The sequence below is a fragment of the Protopterus annectens genome, chromosome 9.part0 (genome assembly GCF_019279795.1).
Source record: "Protopterus annectens isolate FY-2018-M chromosome 9.part0, PAN1.0, whole genome shotgun sequence".
NCBI classification, from domain to species: Eukaryota; Metazoa; Chordata; order Ceratodontiformes; family Protopteridae; genus Protopterus; species Protopterus annectens.
The window spans coordinates 1,355,690,547-1,355,707,728 of NC_056743.1; the positions used below are offsets into that span (position 1 = coordinate 1,355,690,547).

The window sequence follows — 17,182 nt, forward strand, 5'->3', positions numbered from 1 at the left end:
ATTCAGTGTTCTACCTCATGACATTGGCCTTCAATGGTTTGAAGAAGCCTTGGTTACAAGAGGTGGTTTAACAAATAATGATTTTCATGTTTGCATTGATCTAATGGACCTCGTTCTTAAAAAAACAACTGTATCTACTTCGAAGAGGAATTTTTTCACCAGTTGAAGGGTGTTGCTATGGGGGCAAGTTGTGCCCCTGCCTGTGCAAACATAGTTCTCTCTATGCGGGAACAAAAATTCATATTTGAATCACAATACATGCTTTGCTGGTCCCTCTATAAGAGATACCTGGACAATATCTGCCTTTTTTTGGGTAGACACCAGGGAGAAGGTTTTTGAATTCATTGACTATATCCAGAACATGACCAACTTTCTGAAGTTTACATATGACACCAATGCAGACAAAGTCGAGTATTTGGCTGCCACTATCCATAAAGTGGATGATAAGTTTCTCCACCATTCATAGGAAAAAAAACTTTTTTCCAGCTCCTGCCTCTATTTTTCAAGTGCACAGCCTATGCACCAGAAGAGAGGAATAGTCAAAGGACAAATGGTAAGGGCTAGTAGAATATGTTCAGTGGATATAGACTTTGAAACTGAACTTTTTCTGTTAGAAAATATGTTTCTGGAACATGGATACCAGTCAGCCCTGACTAAAGAAATCGGAGATGAAGTCACTAAGCAGAGGGCTGAGAAATTTGCCCCTATTTTGGGCGGTATGAATACTGGGGGTGATGTTCCTAAACCATCTTATAATGAGAACGTCAACCACTACCAGAAGGCTTTTGTTACTGAATATAATGGTGAGGCCAATCTTATTAGAAAAATAGTTCTAAGAGAATGGGACACATTTATAAGGTTGACTAAACTGCATACTAAGGCAGCGGACATAAGTTTTAGGAAAGGATACAAAATGAAAAGTATATTGGAAAACCAAAGTTTGGTCAAAGGGAGGAAAGACATGACTAAAAGGAAAGGCACTTAGAAATGTGGTGCATGTTAACAGTGCCAGTATATCTCCAATAAAGGAAAAAAAATTTATTAGTAGTTGTAATAAGTTCATAGAAGGGAAGGTTTATTCCAGCTGTAACACCTCCGGAGTGGTATATTTAGCTCGGTGTAAACCATGCAGAAAGCGTTCTACGTAGGAAAAACTGAGCGGACACTTAAGAGGAGAGTTTCTGAACACTATTATGACGTACGTAATAACAACATCAGTAATGCACTTTACAAGCACTCCTTGGAATGTAACCAAGGTACATATTGTGTTTTGTCCTTAAATGGATACCCAAGGATGGCAGGGGTGGCCTTTGGGAAACGACCATAGAATTTAAGGAATTATATTGGCAGGTTGTACTTGAGGCAAATAAGCCTACAGTACTAAATGACAACATCTCCATTGTTTTAGTGTTAAAACAGAGAGCTGCAAAGTTATAAAACAGTACAAATGTAATTGCACCCGACACTAGGTGGAGTTTTTTGATTAAACTTTTGTCTGTGAGGATTTTATTTAGATTTTATTTATTTCTTTTAACATACAGTTGAACCCACTTAAACAGGTTTTTTGTAACATTTTTCATGGAATAGGCTTTTAATTTAATTTTTATTGATAATATTTATTAAGGTTTTTAAAGGATTTCACTATCTGAGGAAATCTGTTTTTAACTGACGAAAATGCTGTGTGGATAATTTCTGCGTGTACGTTCCTGAATTTGCTTAATAAAGCCTGCTTTTATATTGGGTGTCCTTGTCAAGCCTTCCTTTCAGTGTTGCCTGGTTTACTACTTGGTTCTTGCAGTTAGCAAACATTGGTGTATATATATTTATACACATATGTGTGTGTGTGTGTGTGTGTGTGTGTGTGTGTGTGTATATGTGTATATGTATATATATATATATATATATATATATATATTGCCGTGGTGGTACGGCGGTAGCGTTGTCACCTCACAGCAAGAGGTTCTCCCGTTTGATTCTCGGTGTGGCTTGGGAGTGCCTCCTGTGTGGAGTCTGCATGTCCTCCCCATGGTTGGCTGGCGTTTGAAAGACATGCATGCGTAAATGGGCGTGCCTTCGTTGAAGGTTGGGCGTCGTGCTGGCACCTCGGCGTTTCGTAAAAATCTACTGCCAATCATTAGCGGACCGGAGTTCCGCTGTGGTGACCCCTTACCGGACAAACATTTTTTATATATATATATATATATATATATATATATATATATATATATATATATATATATATATATACACACACAAGTATGTGTGTGTGTGTGTGTATATATATATATATATATATATATATATATATATATATATATATATATAATATAGGTATGCACCCCCTGCAAAAATAAAACTGTTTTTTTTTTATGAGTCAAGGCTGTTTCTTGGAGCATGTGTAGCTGCGTGTCGAAGTATGCAGTTTTGATGTAAAGAAACCAATATTTAGTGTGTGGTGATGGGTGTAGTCAATATTTAGTGTGTGGTGATTGGGTGTAGTCAATGTATACGAATGCACTTGGATATGTATGTATACACACACACACACACACACACACACACACACACACACACACAGGTGTACTGAATTTTGTTGTAACATCCAAACATCCTCTCTCTCAAAGTTGGCTAGAAAATGTCAACACAGTACTTTGCATGCACCAGACAATCTTGATGTATACAGAACTTGCATTAAAAAATATAGTAAAACACACCCCCTGCTGCTTATAAGTACCAACTCTAAGACTGCACAGTGTCAGGAAAAGGCCATATTTCCCTACCCCAAGAACTGCATGACGTTGAACACCTTCATCATTTGTGTAGTCAGCTAAATCTTGCTGGCTAAACAGATGTTGAACAAAGAGGGATTCGACAGTGAGTTCAAGCATATATCTGGGAGAGTTTGGATATATTTGAATAAACATGGCTCTTTTTGTGGATATGTTTTTCACCTATTCATAGTCAGAGTAGGTGCACCCTGTCTGAATGGGTATTTGACCGTAGTAGACAGTGGGTACAAAGAGCTGAAACTAGTGTTTGTGATATTGAATTTAGTGAAAGCACAACCCATGCTTTGATTCTCTGGTATTTGTTTAGTTTTATAATCTTACAGCATCTTTTCCTGCAAATGTCTTTAAATTAATTAATTTCCCAACAAATATGCATATTTTTCTGTGTCTTACACAGTAGTGTGAGTACCTTATAAGATCATAAATGTACTGGCACAGTGTGGGATTCTTATTTTACCTGTTTTCCACTGAGGTGTGGAGTTATGCATTTTCATCACTTTTCAGGCAAAACTATTGTCAGAAATCTAAGCATACAAAATTGCCATTGTATCAACTAAAATTTGTATATATTTCTCTAGGGTAAGGATATTTTGGGGCCACTGGGTTTAGGTTTGAGCCTACTCCACCCCCAGTTGAGATTCCTGCAGTGACAAGAATTGCTTAAGTTGTGTGTGTCTATATCTGAAATTATCAACCAAGTACCTACTGTTAATAAACATCATAGTATACTTTTCTGTGAAGTTTACTAGAAAATTTCTTATGGTAGACATATGGACTTAATTGTTGGATAACAACAGCAGGCTTACATGGCCCTATGGATGGCCATTTTTTGACCTTTAAGTTTCTCTTCCAATTAAAGGTATATATTTAAAAACAGAAAACCTGCCAAGGTAAAGTAAAATCAGTAAATCCAAAAAGTGCCAAGTGGAAAGCAGGCAGGCAAAACACTATCACTTATTCTTAGAGAAACCAAGTCGTTTATTGTTGAAATAAAAAAAATAAGCACTTTTGTCTCACTCTAGACAGTCAGAGATCTGATGAAGTCTCTCTGACTGTCTAAAGTGAGACAAAAGCACTTATTTTGTGTTATTTATTTTTTTTATTTTAACAATGAACAACTTGGCTTCTGTAAGAAGACGTGATCGTGTTTTGCTTGCCTGCTTTCCACTTGGCACTTTTTGGATATACATTTAAAAACAGGACAGTTAGTATACTAAAAGAAGGGTGATTTGTTTCCACAATAGTCTCAACTCACAGTGAAAACATCATATGCTTATGTTGCTTCACTTTTTAACTCCCATTGTTTTAAACTTGTGTTTCTGTGTAGTATCCCATATCCAGTAGAGGAGTCATACAGTGATCAGAATGCAGAATCAGTTTTATGCTGTTTGTATGTCCATAACCCAGCCACTGGGGATGCACAAGCCAGTGCATTTCTTCGTGTCAGTCCCAAGCCCGTATAAATGGGGAGGATTATGTCAAGAAGGGCATCCGGTGTAAAACCTTTGGCAAATGACTTATGTGGGCAACAATACAGATTTCCCTACCAAATCTGTCAAGGTCTAGGTTAATAACTGCCACCAGTACTGTTGGCCAACAGGTTGTTGTTGGAAATTGGGCTACTGTCGGCTGAAGGAGAAGAGGAGGGGAAAGGCATACCCGAAGGTAGGAAGAGAGGAGGAAGTTTAGGAGTGTGGTAGTGAGGGTAGGAACTTTGAATGTTGGCAGTATTACTGGTATAGAGAGAGCGGTAGCTGGTATGATGGTGAGAAGGAAGGTTGATGTATTGTGTGTGCAAGAGACCAGATGGAAGGGGAGTAAGGCCAGGTGTATTGGAGGTGGGTTCAGTTTGTTCTACCGTGGTGTGGCTCTGAGGAGAAATAGGGTTGGGGGTAATCCTGAAGAAACACTTTGCCAAGAGAGTCTTGGAAGTGAAGAGAGTGTCGGACAGAGTGATGTTTATGAAGCTGGAAACTGATGCTGTGATGATAACTGTTTAGTGCATATGCTCTGCAAGTTGGGCGTGTGATGGATGAGAGAGAAAACTTTGGAGTGAGTTGGATTAAGTGGTGGTGTGTGTACCCAATGGTGAGAGACTGGTGATTTGTGCAGATTTCAGTGGAATGGTTGAAGGAAACAGAGAAGATGAGGAATTAATGGGTTGGTATGGTGTTAAGGAGAGGAATGCAGAAGGTCAGATGGTAGAGGATTTTGCGAAAAGGGTGGACATAGCTGTTGTGAATAACCATTGTAAGAAGATGGGGGAGCATAGGGTGACATATAAGAGTGGAGGAAGATGCTATGCAGGAGATCCAGTCTGAAGGAGATTTGGAGACTGTAAAGTGGTGACAGGGGAAAGTGTAGTTAGGCAGCATAGGATGGTGGTTTATAGGATGATGGTGATCAATAAGAGGAGGAGGAGAGCAAGTACAGTGCCAAGGATCAAATGGTGGAAGTTGAAAAAGGATGATTGTGAGGCAAAATTCAGGGAAGAGTTAAGACTGGCACTGGGTGGCAGTGAAGAGTTACTGAATAGCTGGGTAACTGCAGCAGAGCTGGTAAGGGAGACTGCTTGAAAGGTGCTTGGTGTAACATCTGGGCAGAGGAAGGAAGACAAGGAGACCTGGTGGTGGAACAAGGAAGTATATGAGAGTATACAGAGAAGGTTTGGTGAAGAAGTGGGATTGTCAGAGAGATAAAGAAAGTAGACAGGAGTATAAGGAGATGAGGCATGTGATGAAAGCGGTGGCTAAAGATAAGATGTATGGAGAGTTGTATGAAAGGTTGGACACTAAGGAGGGAGAAAAGGACCTGTACAGATTTGGCTAGGTAGAGGGACCAAGCTGGGAAAGATGTGCAGCAGGTAAGGGTGATGAAGGATAAAGAGGAAAAAGTACTTGCAAGTGAGGAGTGTGTGTTGAGCAGATGGAGAGAGCACTTTTGAGGGGCTGTAAATGATGAGAATGGGAGAGGGAAAGAAGGTTGCATGATGTGGGGATAGTGAATCAGGAAGTTTGGATTAGCAAGGAGGAAGTAAGGACAACTCTGAAGAGGATGAAGAATGGAAAGGCTGTTGGTCCAGATGACATATCTGTGGAAGTATGGAGATGTTTAGGAGAGATGGCAGTAGAGTTATGCCAATCTCTGCACAATTACTGAGGAGAAAAAGTGAAGGCTTTTCAGTGGGCCATTTCTGGCTATGTGTGTTGTATGTGATTCTAGTTTTTGACAAGATTAAATGTGTGAAAAAAGGGTTAATAGGACAGTGGGGGAAAATGGGGGTGGTAAGTAGAGGGTAGGATACAGGGAAAAGTTTACAGGAATTTGCAGGAGGGGGGTGGGAGAGCACCATAGCAATATACATTTTCATAACATTAATCTAGTATTCTACACACAATTTCATGAAATTGGAGAGTCACCACACCAGAGATGGGTGGCAACAAAAAAATAATGTGGTATAGCCATTTAGACCAAATCAAGTGTTTCAAGATGATACATAGGCAAAGTGGAGAGCTATATATGGAGCATGATTTTTTTTCTTTTTTTTTTGTGGGACATGTAACCATTTATTTTATTTATTTTTCTTGAGAGAGAGGAAGAGAGAGCAATGTTGAGGAAGATGCTTAAGAATGAGAGTGGCAGGTGCGTGGATCAGGTTAGATAGCATGTGCAGACGTACAGGACATACAAGACAGACAGGGTTGGTGATGGACACAAAAGGTTAGAGGACACCATGATTGGGGATAGGTAGGGGACCTTGGAGGTGCATCCATGTCCAGCTTGAGAACAGTGAGAATCTAGTCGTCACCTTCACAACTGTCATCACTGTCTCCTGTGTCAGCTGCCTGGATCAGTGCCAGATGTGGCATCTCTTTTTACAGTAGAACACAGGACCTTTTCAACCCTGCAGATTTGAGCACTGAGGTCCCTTTCCATAATGCCCAACACCAGCTTTGTCAGCTGTGCTGATGGTCATTTTATTTTCAGAAGCAATTTATTAAAAAAATAAATAAATAAACAAAAGGAGAAGTAAAGGGTGGAAGAGACAAAAAAGAGATAATTAAATCAACTACATGTAAGGAGAAAATATGAAACTAGGCAAAATGAAAGGCAGTAATCCAGAATGAAATACTTAATACTCTGACTTGAGCGCTTTTAAAATTTTCTCAACTGCTTCATCAGACGTTCATCCACATACATCTGTCTCACATTAAATAACTTGACTCGTTATTGCCTAATCAAACAGTTAAGCCACCCATTACATAGATTAAATGAATACAAGCACAATACATAATAAAAAAATAGTGCTCAATGAAAAAATGTATTAAAATAAATTCCTATATAAAAATACATTCATATATAAAAAAACTCCTTTGCATGGTTGTACGGGAGACCTTATCTCCTCAAAATTCTGTCTTTAAGCAAAGGTGTTATAGGGACTTTGTCATTAAGACCTTTGCCTGAGTCTGCTCTTAATCTGACTATCCACTTGGTCTCATTTACCTCAGTCCTATTCTTAATGTCGCCCATCCTATCATCTATTGTTGTTCTATCTATGATCATAAATCTAAAATTGTGTGTGTTGATGACATGTTTGGCCAGTGCATTAGTTGGTACCCCGATGATGAATGTCATATATATGTTCTCTTATTCTGTTCTGTTCTTAAACTTTCTATCTGTTTTTCCTACATAAAATCCTCTGCATACCTGGCAATGTGCCAGGTATGCAATATGGTCAGTCTCACAGGTGCCTGACATCCTAAACCAAAAGGTATTTTTGAAATCAGAGTGTTCAAACTTGCTGAATCAGTGTACTTGTAATTATTACATTTGCAGCAAGGTTGTGTGACCCCTTGAATGTTGTCTACCCCATATGAAATGTGTCCTTTTGGGTAACATAACATTCTTTTAATATTCTTATATAGAAATATTGGCTTCGGTCCTACTATATTCCTGATCTCTGGATCTGCTGTTAAAACTGGTCAATATTTCTTAAATATATATCAGGTACTGGCCTAACTTTGTTAGCATACAATACAGGCATCCTAACCTCGTTCCTTCCTTTATTCTCATTACTCCTAACTCGACAAATGCTTTGTCGGTGTAATAAGGCTTAGCTACAGTGGCCATCAATCCTTGCACTTCTTCCAAAATTGAGGAAACCTTCTTTGTACCCCTAGCAAACAGTCTATTCCCCAGTTGTAATAACTCAGACTGATGGCCAGCTTGCTCTGTGCTTAATCTGGATAACCTCATGCCTTACCCTTTAACTATATTGTCATATATGTGTTGGGGGTGCATACTGGTTCTATGCAACAAACTATTCCTATAACACTCCTTTCTGTGCACTCCAGTATTGACCTTTACATCTACTTTATAGAAATCTTAACAACTAAAAAGTCCACACTGTTATTTGAATGCCTCATTGTAAATTTAAAAAAAAGAGGCAGAATTATTTATAAAATTATAAAATATCTCTAATTCTTCTTCACTGCCTAACCATGCAGTAAAGAGACTGTTCACAAACCTGCAGGATGGGGGACGTTAAGAATAGGACTGAGGTAAATGAGACCAAGTGGATAGTTAGATTAAGAGAAGACTCAGGCAAAGGTCTTAATGACAAGGCCCCTATAAAACCCTTGCTTAAAGCCAAATAATTGAGGAGATAAGGTCTCCTGTACAACCATGCAAAATTATTTTATATATGAATGTATTTTTATATATGAATGTATTTTAATAAATGATTTAATTGAGCACTATATTTTTTATTATGTATTGTACTTGTATTCATTCATTGGGCAGCCACGGTGGTGCAGTGGTTAGCATCGCCACCTCACAGCAGGAGGTTCTCCGGTTCAATCCTCAGCTGGTGTGCCTTTTGTGAGGAGTCTGCATGTCCTCCCTGTGGTTGTGTGGGTTTCTTCCGGGTGCTCCAGTTTCCTCCCACATCCCAAAGGCATGCTGCAGGTAGATTGGACACTCTAAATTGGCCCTAGGTGTGAGTATGTGCGTGCCTTGGAAGGTTGGGCACCGGGCTGGCAACTCGCCTCCGTAAAACTCCACTGCCAATCATGAGCGGATAAGGTGATCCGCTGTGGCGATCCCTAAGTGGGAAAAGCTGAAAGAAGAAGAAGAATTTTGTACTTGTATTCATTTAATTTATGTAATGGGTGGCTTAATTGTGGCAGTAATGATGTCAAGTTATTTAATATGAGACAGATATTGGGTGGATGAACGTCTGATGAAGCAGTTGAGGGCACTGTGAAAGCACTTACGTCTGTATATTTTAATAAAGTGTTTCATTCTGGATTACTGCCTTTCGTTCTGCCTTGTTTCATATTTTCTCCTTGGATTTTGTGACTTTGAAAGAGGCATTCATCTGGTTTTACTGTTTTATCTTGTGGTTATTTCAATTGCATGTAACATTATTTCAATAAAAATAAAACAATACACAAAATACGTAAGTACACAATGGCCACATCCAGATGTGATGGGAAAGCATGAAAGTGTCATAAAATTAATAAACAAAATGGTATGATATGAGTAATAAAATCATGTATTTCACAGTGCCATATCAGATATATGCTTTCTAAGGTAATAACTGCAGTTGCAAATAATGATTTGTTAGCGCCATGCAGGATTGAAGTTAAAATATCTTACAAATAGTAGCCTCTAAAAAAATTGAATTACTGTTTCTGGGTATTGAACCCACACTTAATCTGATGCACTATAACTACCTAATACAATAACCAAGAGCTATTGGAGCAGGCATGTAGGCTTGATATAAAACTTAAGGTATGCCTGCTCAAGATGATATAGAGTGATGAAATGAGAATACTTCATGCCTTGCAATCAGAACAGATGCTTACTTACCCCATGCCTTTCTGAGGAAAGTTAGACCCTCCTGAAGTACCACACAGTTTTCTGCTATCTTTGCTACAGCTATACAGTAGAAAAAGAAAACAAATATATATGAAAGTATGGTGAATAACTGCACTGGCTGGCTAATTAATGCCATATCACAGAGAAATTGTAGGTCAGTATACTTACACAACTGAGGGCTGTTTGCAGTCCTGAATTCATCTTACCATCAGCTAAGGAGGTCCCTCTTATGCTTCTTCATGTCACTGTAGTGGTGATGACATCGCTTCCCAGTGCATGGGATGACAGTTGCACTGGAGACAGCTTTGAGCAACATATTCCAAGCCTCAGCCTTATACTGAGACTCAGTATATTCTCCCTACAGTTGTCTCCAGCTGTAGTGCTTCACAAGGAGTGCCAAAAAAATCCTGGACTCCTCAACATCCTACCTTTGTGACTAAATGGAATGCCATCCATACCACTGTAAGCAATGTATGGAGCAGTCAAGATGGAAATATGTGCCTGAAGCACAGCCTTTTCTGTTACATTTGCCCGGTTGGAATCACAGCAATGACTTGTCAGACACATTGGCATCCCACACATCAAGAATCACAGAATGTGTTAAAAATGGCAGAGATTTGACCATGTGCGTTGCTCAAACTATTGAGATATTCCAGTGTTAAACACTAATATGCTTTTTAGTGTTTGTTATAATAATGGTTGTTTGGGAAAAAATGTTATGACTTGTGAGATGTTGGCATGTTGGGAGTTAGACTTTGGTAAAAATGAATAGTACTACCTGAGAATTGAACCCAGGAGAAAAAAAACATAGAATGTTAAATTTTGCTGATATAATTGCGACTGACACAGAATAACATACTTCTTAACATGGTAATTAGAGGTATAGTAATTTAATACTGAATGTACACATACATGGATGCCTATATCTTAGTGACTTTAGTCAAGAGACTGCATTTCTATGTAAAAGGCAGTGTTTGTAAATACAGCTCAGGTGCATGCAGTTGCAGGACCTTATTGACATGGTGGGTTAGGTTACATAAGTACTTCATGACACATACTGTCATAGACACATGCTTATGATATGTGAGAACTCCGTAATTATAACAAAATATTGTGCACCTCAGACCTATGTATGTGCAGTCTACATTAAATATAATCACTGTCATGCTTAACAAAGTTTACACACAACAAAATTTGCACACATTATATTGAACATCTATAGCAAGCAGTAATGATACATTTCTGGCAATAAACATGGTTATGATACTTATGTGCATTTGTTGTTAACATTCCTAATCAAAATGTTGTAACAAATGGCATTTTGACTCTCTCTGTTAAAGTGTCTGTCAGGTGAATGCAAAACCTGCAACAGCTGCCTTTGCTCTTTATGACCAGTACACTTAACAACCTGTGCTACAGGAAAAGTGATCTCTCAACCTGAATTTATTCAACGAGGACTATCCTGAGTGCCATCCAGACTGCTAATGGCCATGTACCAGTGCCAGGCTGATTTGCACTACAGAAAGCAGCCTAAATTACATTTTTCCTTGTGCAGTAAACCATGTTTGTGAACTATCAAGTGAAGTGCAGATGCAAAATGCATAAAAAATAACAGACAAAAAAGATGACAGGAAAATGACTTCAATCAATGGGTATACCTGGTAACGACCAGAGCATGAAGTGCTTGCAAGTGACATGTCATTCACACCTGCAAGCACTTAGCATGTAATACTTCTCAGTGTTTGTTCTTGCAGAGGTGTGTGCATGCAATTGTGTAAGTCTTGTGTAAGTCTTTACACATTGTTTATGATATAGTTTGTTGCCCACAATATGTTAAGCTTGCGATATATAGCTGACTGTTCTCCACACAAGTGGATATCCAAGAGCGCTTTTAGTCATTTGTAATGGAAAACATGTACATTGCTTTGGTTTATGCTGCAATGTACTACTCAATTACACAGCTGTTGTCTTCCTTACATAACTTGCTTTTAATTTCCTTTATTTATTTATTTTTATATTTTTTGGAGGAAGGTTCTGTATTTACTTCTGTGTACTAATATGGAGCTTTAATTTTTACACTATTTTGTACATAATGGAGGCATACATATTTGTTTTGTTAACAATCACTAGTATTCTCATTGTGCATTATACGTTTCTTTTACTTAACTTGTTCAAGGCTATTTTTCCCAAGACATGTTCACATTATAAAAAGCCTTACTTTGCTGCAGAGAATGAAGCTATCACCCAGACACTAAATCAACACAACTCCTTCCTCTTGGAAAGAGGTGGCAAGTACTCCTGTGACCATATCTGGGGGCAGATGTTCAGTTATGTAAATTGTGTCTGAGCCCTTGTTCATACATATCAGTAAACCTGATATAGGGCCAGTGTCATAACATATGTGATATGTAAGGCATGTGAAGTTGGCCAGGAACATATGGCTGCAGGAGGGACTGCTAACAAACCACCATTGACTGAAATTGAGGAGTCCCTGTCCACTGTCAGAGATCACCAACACTTCAACAGTGGATTCACACAGAATTGTTGGTGTTAGGCCAGCCTACATGTATTACCCCCAGCACCACCACCCTGTGCCAGTGATGATGACAGTGCACTGCCCTTAGCTCATTTTAAATGTACTTATGGTTGCACATATGTGTGGGAAAGTGAAATGATTGATGCACATTAGTCCATAGGTGGATACTGCAGATATCACAATATTACTGCCATTACTGTTCACAGGACAAATATCTCATCTTAGGGGGATATAACAACTTGTATATGGGACTAAGCAGCTAATTACTTTTTCTTTTCAAACAGCTTCCACACTTACCTTGGGCATCAGATGAGGACAGAAGAGGTTGCATAGTTACTATACTGTTTCCCTGTCTACCTGGTTTTGCTGTACAATTTTCTATGTCTTGCAGTCCATACTTAATCCAACAAGGTATAAAAACCTTTTTTCTTCTTGGCAGAGGTCTGGCAGCAGCAGCAACTTTAACTAAAGCTGTTGCACATTCAGCTTTATATTGGGAACAACAGCTGCTAACTTGTTTTTTTTCCCCAAGTGTAATTGTGGCTGCAATCCAAAGAGTTGTGGGTTTCAAGGCAAATGGCTACACTAGTGTAGACGATTGCTTTACATGTTCATGAATAGCTCCACCATGTCAGATTGGTCATTTAACATCTAATATGGCTGCTTATGCTTTCATTAGTATATTTTGCTGGTTAACTTTGTTGGGTAGTTCTACATTAAATGCAGTGCCATTTAATGAATATGAAATAGCACCAAGTACACAACAACTGCACTTAGTGTTGCTGTTAATGAAACTGACACATTCTGTTATTCTGTAAATGTCTCAAGTTAAGAATAATAGTCTTTTAAAGCACCCCTGATAATTAGTTTGCCCCTGAGTTTGGACAGAAGCATTTGGGAACTAAAACAAGCCCGGAACTGCAAATTTACATGATATTGCAAGTAAAATAACATTGTGGTTAGGAATGTATACATGACATCAACGTAATTAAAGTGGATGTTCTTTTGTAAGCTTGAAATCAGACTGAAGTTTCAACATAAACAGTAGTATAAGCATGCACTTGCAGGGCCACTACTCAATCTGTTCAATCTAAGTTTAGATTAGATTTGGATTTTGTCGCTGAAATTTGGGGCACTGCAATGGTGGTGCTATTGCATAAGGATGGTGCTCCTAAAAGAGAGAAACTTCTATATATATATATATAGCAGTCTTATTGTATCTGTCTTGCATCCTAAGACTTGTCTACAGTCTTTGAAAGTGACAGCTGTTGATAGAGTTAGTAATGCTGTAATTGCTGCTGAAGAACGGTAGTCTGGATATTGATAGTTATAATTTAGCTGCATGCAGGGTTGTGTCTTTACAATGTTCATATAGAATTGAGTATTTATATGTCCATGCAAAAGTGTTCACTGCTACAGGTCCCTTGCTCCACTACCTTGATGTTCCAAACTACTTACGTTTATCTCCTCTCACCTTATTTAACTATATGTCTTCTGTTATCTATTGTCCTCTACCTGATATGATTTTTCCCCTTACTGTAACTGTCTTTTCTCTTTCTTTTCACAGTAACTTTTTACGAAATGAACACAAGTGTCCCCCTCCATCCTGGGATTGGCTGCCTCTGCAAATCTGCTTAACTGATTGACTGCCGCTGAAAGCAAATTAGAAGCAAGAGTGGTCAACAAGACTGCGTAATCTTTCAAGTTTTACAATGAGTACATCTACCTCAATAAGCTGTAGTTCTTAAGTTTAAGTGTGTTGCCCATAAGTTAGAGTAGTGGTGCGCACACAGCCTGGATCACAATTAACTAGGCCCCCCCTCCCATCTTCCAATGGAACTACTTTGGAAGCTCAAAGTTTCAAAACTTTGAACTTTATATGGTTGAGACTATAACATCAAGGTTTTGAAAGTTCAAAACTTCAATAAAAAATAAAAACATTTTTTTTATGTTGATGCCACGAGCAAGCCTCCCTGCACCCCCATACCCCCTGCTAATTAAACAGATCAACTCTGGGATCACACTACAGTGAAGAGAATGGTAAATTTCCTGTTCTGTGTTGTACGGCTGTCTCAGTTTAAACCATTCACAGTTTCAAAACTTTGATCTTATGGTCTCCACCATATGAAGCTCAAAGTTTTGAAACTTCAAGCTTCCAAAGTATACCCTTCCCAATATATGGCCATCTTTTCTTACTCCCAGATGTTTTCTAGGCAATGTAACAAAATATTTCTTGCTGAGTGTAAACCAGAATAACACATATACATTTTCAGCATGGGACTTTTGTGCTTAATAACACACATACATTTTGAGCATAGAACTTTTGTGCCTGAAAGAGATCTGGGTCTTAAACTCCTTTATTACGCTTTTTCATAGGTATAGCCCAAAAATTAACAAGATAGCGGCCATTTTTCTCATCCTGTAAACTCGGGCACTGACCTGTAGAAATTAAATCCAAACGTATTGTTTATTTTCCTGGTCCTTTGCCTACTGCTTCTTGTGGTTGAGCCCTCTCCACTCCCAAATCCCACCCACCCCCACTACTCCTAAAATCATTTTCACTTGACCACTCCCATCACTTACAATTCTCCAATCACCAACCTCAACTCATAATCATACACACACTGTGCAGTCAGTACCTCCCTCCCCATTATCTCTTTCATTACTTCTCCCACTCACAGCACAAGTCAGTGACTATTTAAACTCCCCTCATTTAAATATAGATCTTTTTGCTTACTTGAAACTCCAACTAAACTAACCAGGACCTCACCACCTAGCCTAACCCCGTAAACTGCTCACACCATTTCAAACTCCATTATGTTGCTTTTCCACATTTCCCTCCTAATTCTTCTCTTCCTGCCCTCTAATGTAATATCCTGTCACCATCACCTACTTAAAGTCTTCTCCTCTCCTACTATCTCTCATGTACTTTACCACTCTCTAGTAAAATTATATACTTCAGCATAGCAGCAAACCTCTTTAACGCCACCAAAGCAGGTTTTTCACATATAGAAACATGCACCAACCTACTACACCCCAGCTACTCTGCAACTATAGTAAACAAACACTCAAGCACTCAAACCCACTACTACATTCAAGACCAAACCTCCAACTTAGAGGTGATCTTCACCCAAACAGAGTCCCCAGAATTAATCCGCAAGGGCTGAACACACCACCCTTTTCATACATTCACATTGCTACCTATCTAGCTCACAAAAAATCAGACCTTTTATTTGTAAACATGAATCTCAGGAGCCTAGTGAATAAAATACTTGAATTTCATGCTTCTCTCTCTCCCTTTACTCCCGTAACATAACAGTTAAAAATTGAAACCTGGATAAATCCTGAGATAAACAATGACATTTTAATACAAGGCTACAACATCCACAGACTAGACAGATTAAATAAACATTGTGGAGACTTAGCTATTATTTATAAAAACACACTCAAACCTGAATGCCTAGAACCAAGCCCTCCAAAAATCAATAATGCTGAGCTCCTATTTAGTTGAGTATGTACATATCTATTATAGCAATTTATATCCCTCTTGGAAACAACCCTACCATAATGGCGGACTTCTTCCACTGGTCTTCCTTAACTTAACCATAATAATGGGGACTTTAATACAGACTGGCTAACGTATACCTCAGATAACCCCACAAATTTCACTAACTTGTATGGATTCTCTCAGTTAATATAATCCTCGACTAGAGTTGACAAAAACACCAATAGACAGTCAATACTAGACTGGATATTAATCCGTAAACCCTCACTTGCCTACCAGTCAAGTAGCCTCCCAGATAGCATTAGCAACCACCTACCATCTTACCTGCTCAGATAACAACTGCTCTCCATGACAAGTAAGTCAACAAGCATGAACAATTAAACAAGCTTATACCTAGTAATTACAGTAAAAACAAGACGCCTAGGGAAATATGCTCCACAGGTTAAAAGTTATGAGACAAGCATGAACAATTGTTATGATTATACAAAGTAATTTACAAAACAAGTGAGATAACTGGAGTTAGTTAAACGTAAATGTATGACATTTTCATAGGATTCACACAGATATTGAGTGTAAGGCAACTTGCAAAACTGTGGGAAAATAAATTGTACAAAATTTACAAGATAGTAATACAGTGGGAAATAGATGTGGTATTGACTAGGTTGGAGGGAATGCAGTAGGAAAATTTAATGGCATATGTTACATATGGAGAGAAGAGATGGAAAGAAAAGGAGTGAAGAACGAGACAGGAGGTCTAAAAGACTGGGAGTGGTCAGTGCTTAAAGGGCAAGGGTAAGCTAAAACTGCATAGCCATTTGGAGGCCATAGATAGAATAGAAAAAGAAAATTTACCTCAAACATATATATCCACCCTCCTGGATTGTGACTGGACCCCACTAACATTACTTCCTTTTGATGCTGCTGTACTTTACTTTAATAACACATTCCTAGGCATATTGAACAACCAAGCACCTCCTAGAACTATTACAGTAAAGCTTAAGTACATTCCCTGGCTAACAAAAGAAACCAAGCAGCTACAAAACCAGATACAAAGCTTGGGTACAATATCAGTCCAACAAAAAACAAACAACCCTAGATTATCAGCAACTAAGAAGTTATGCCAAGAAACAGTTCAGGAATAACAAAAAATCCTATTACATTACAACCCAACAAAAATACCAAAACAATCTAAAAAATTCTGGACTACTATAAAACTACCCCTCCATCTTCCTAGACATGTCCAAAACATATGATACAATCTCCCATCAAAATCTCGTAAATGAACTCCTAATGCTAAAACTAAGTCACTCTGCCCTTGCATGGTTTTTGACTACCTATCTGACCGACAACAAGCTATCAAATGGCAACGTGATTACTCCTCTCTGCTACCTGTCACTTTAGTTGTTCCACAGGGCTCAATCCTAGGTCTACTCGTATTTAATATCTTCACTGATAAGCTCCATACTGCTG

At 38.5% G+C, this 17,182-nt stretch overlaps 1 protein-coding gene across 4 annotated transcripts in view; it reads left to right on the forward strand.

Moving 5' to 3' along the window:
- ERCC1 (ERCC excision repair 1, endonuclease non-catalytic subunit) overlaps nucleotides 1-17,182 on the forward strand; it is a 1,099,273-nt gene that overhangs the window by 12,373 nt on the left and 1,069,718 nt on the right. For 2 of the 4 annotated variants that reach the window (XM_044084339.1, XM_044084337.1), the window contains exon 2: nucleotides 13,775-13,899. The exons of the other annotated variants lie outside the window; for them this stretch is intronic. The gene's annotated coding sequence lies outside the window, so the exon portion shown is untranslated. The remainder of the gene's footprint in view (nucleotides 1-13,774; nucleotides 13,900-17,182) is intronic. 4 annotated transcript variants of the gene reach the window in all.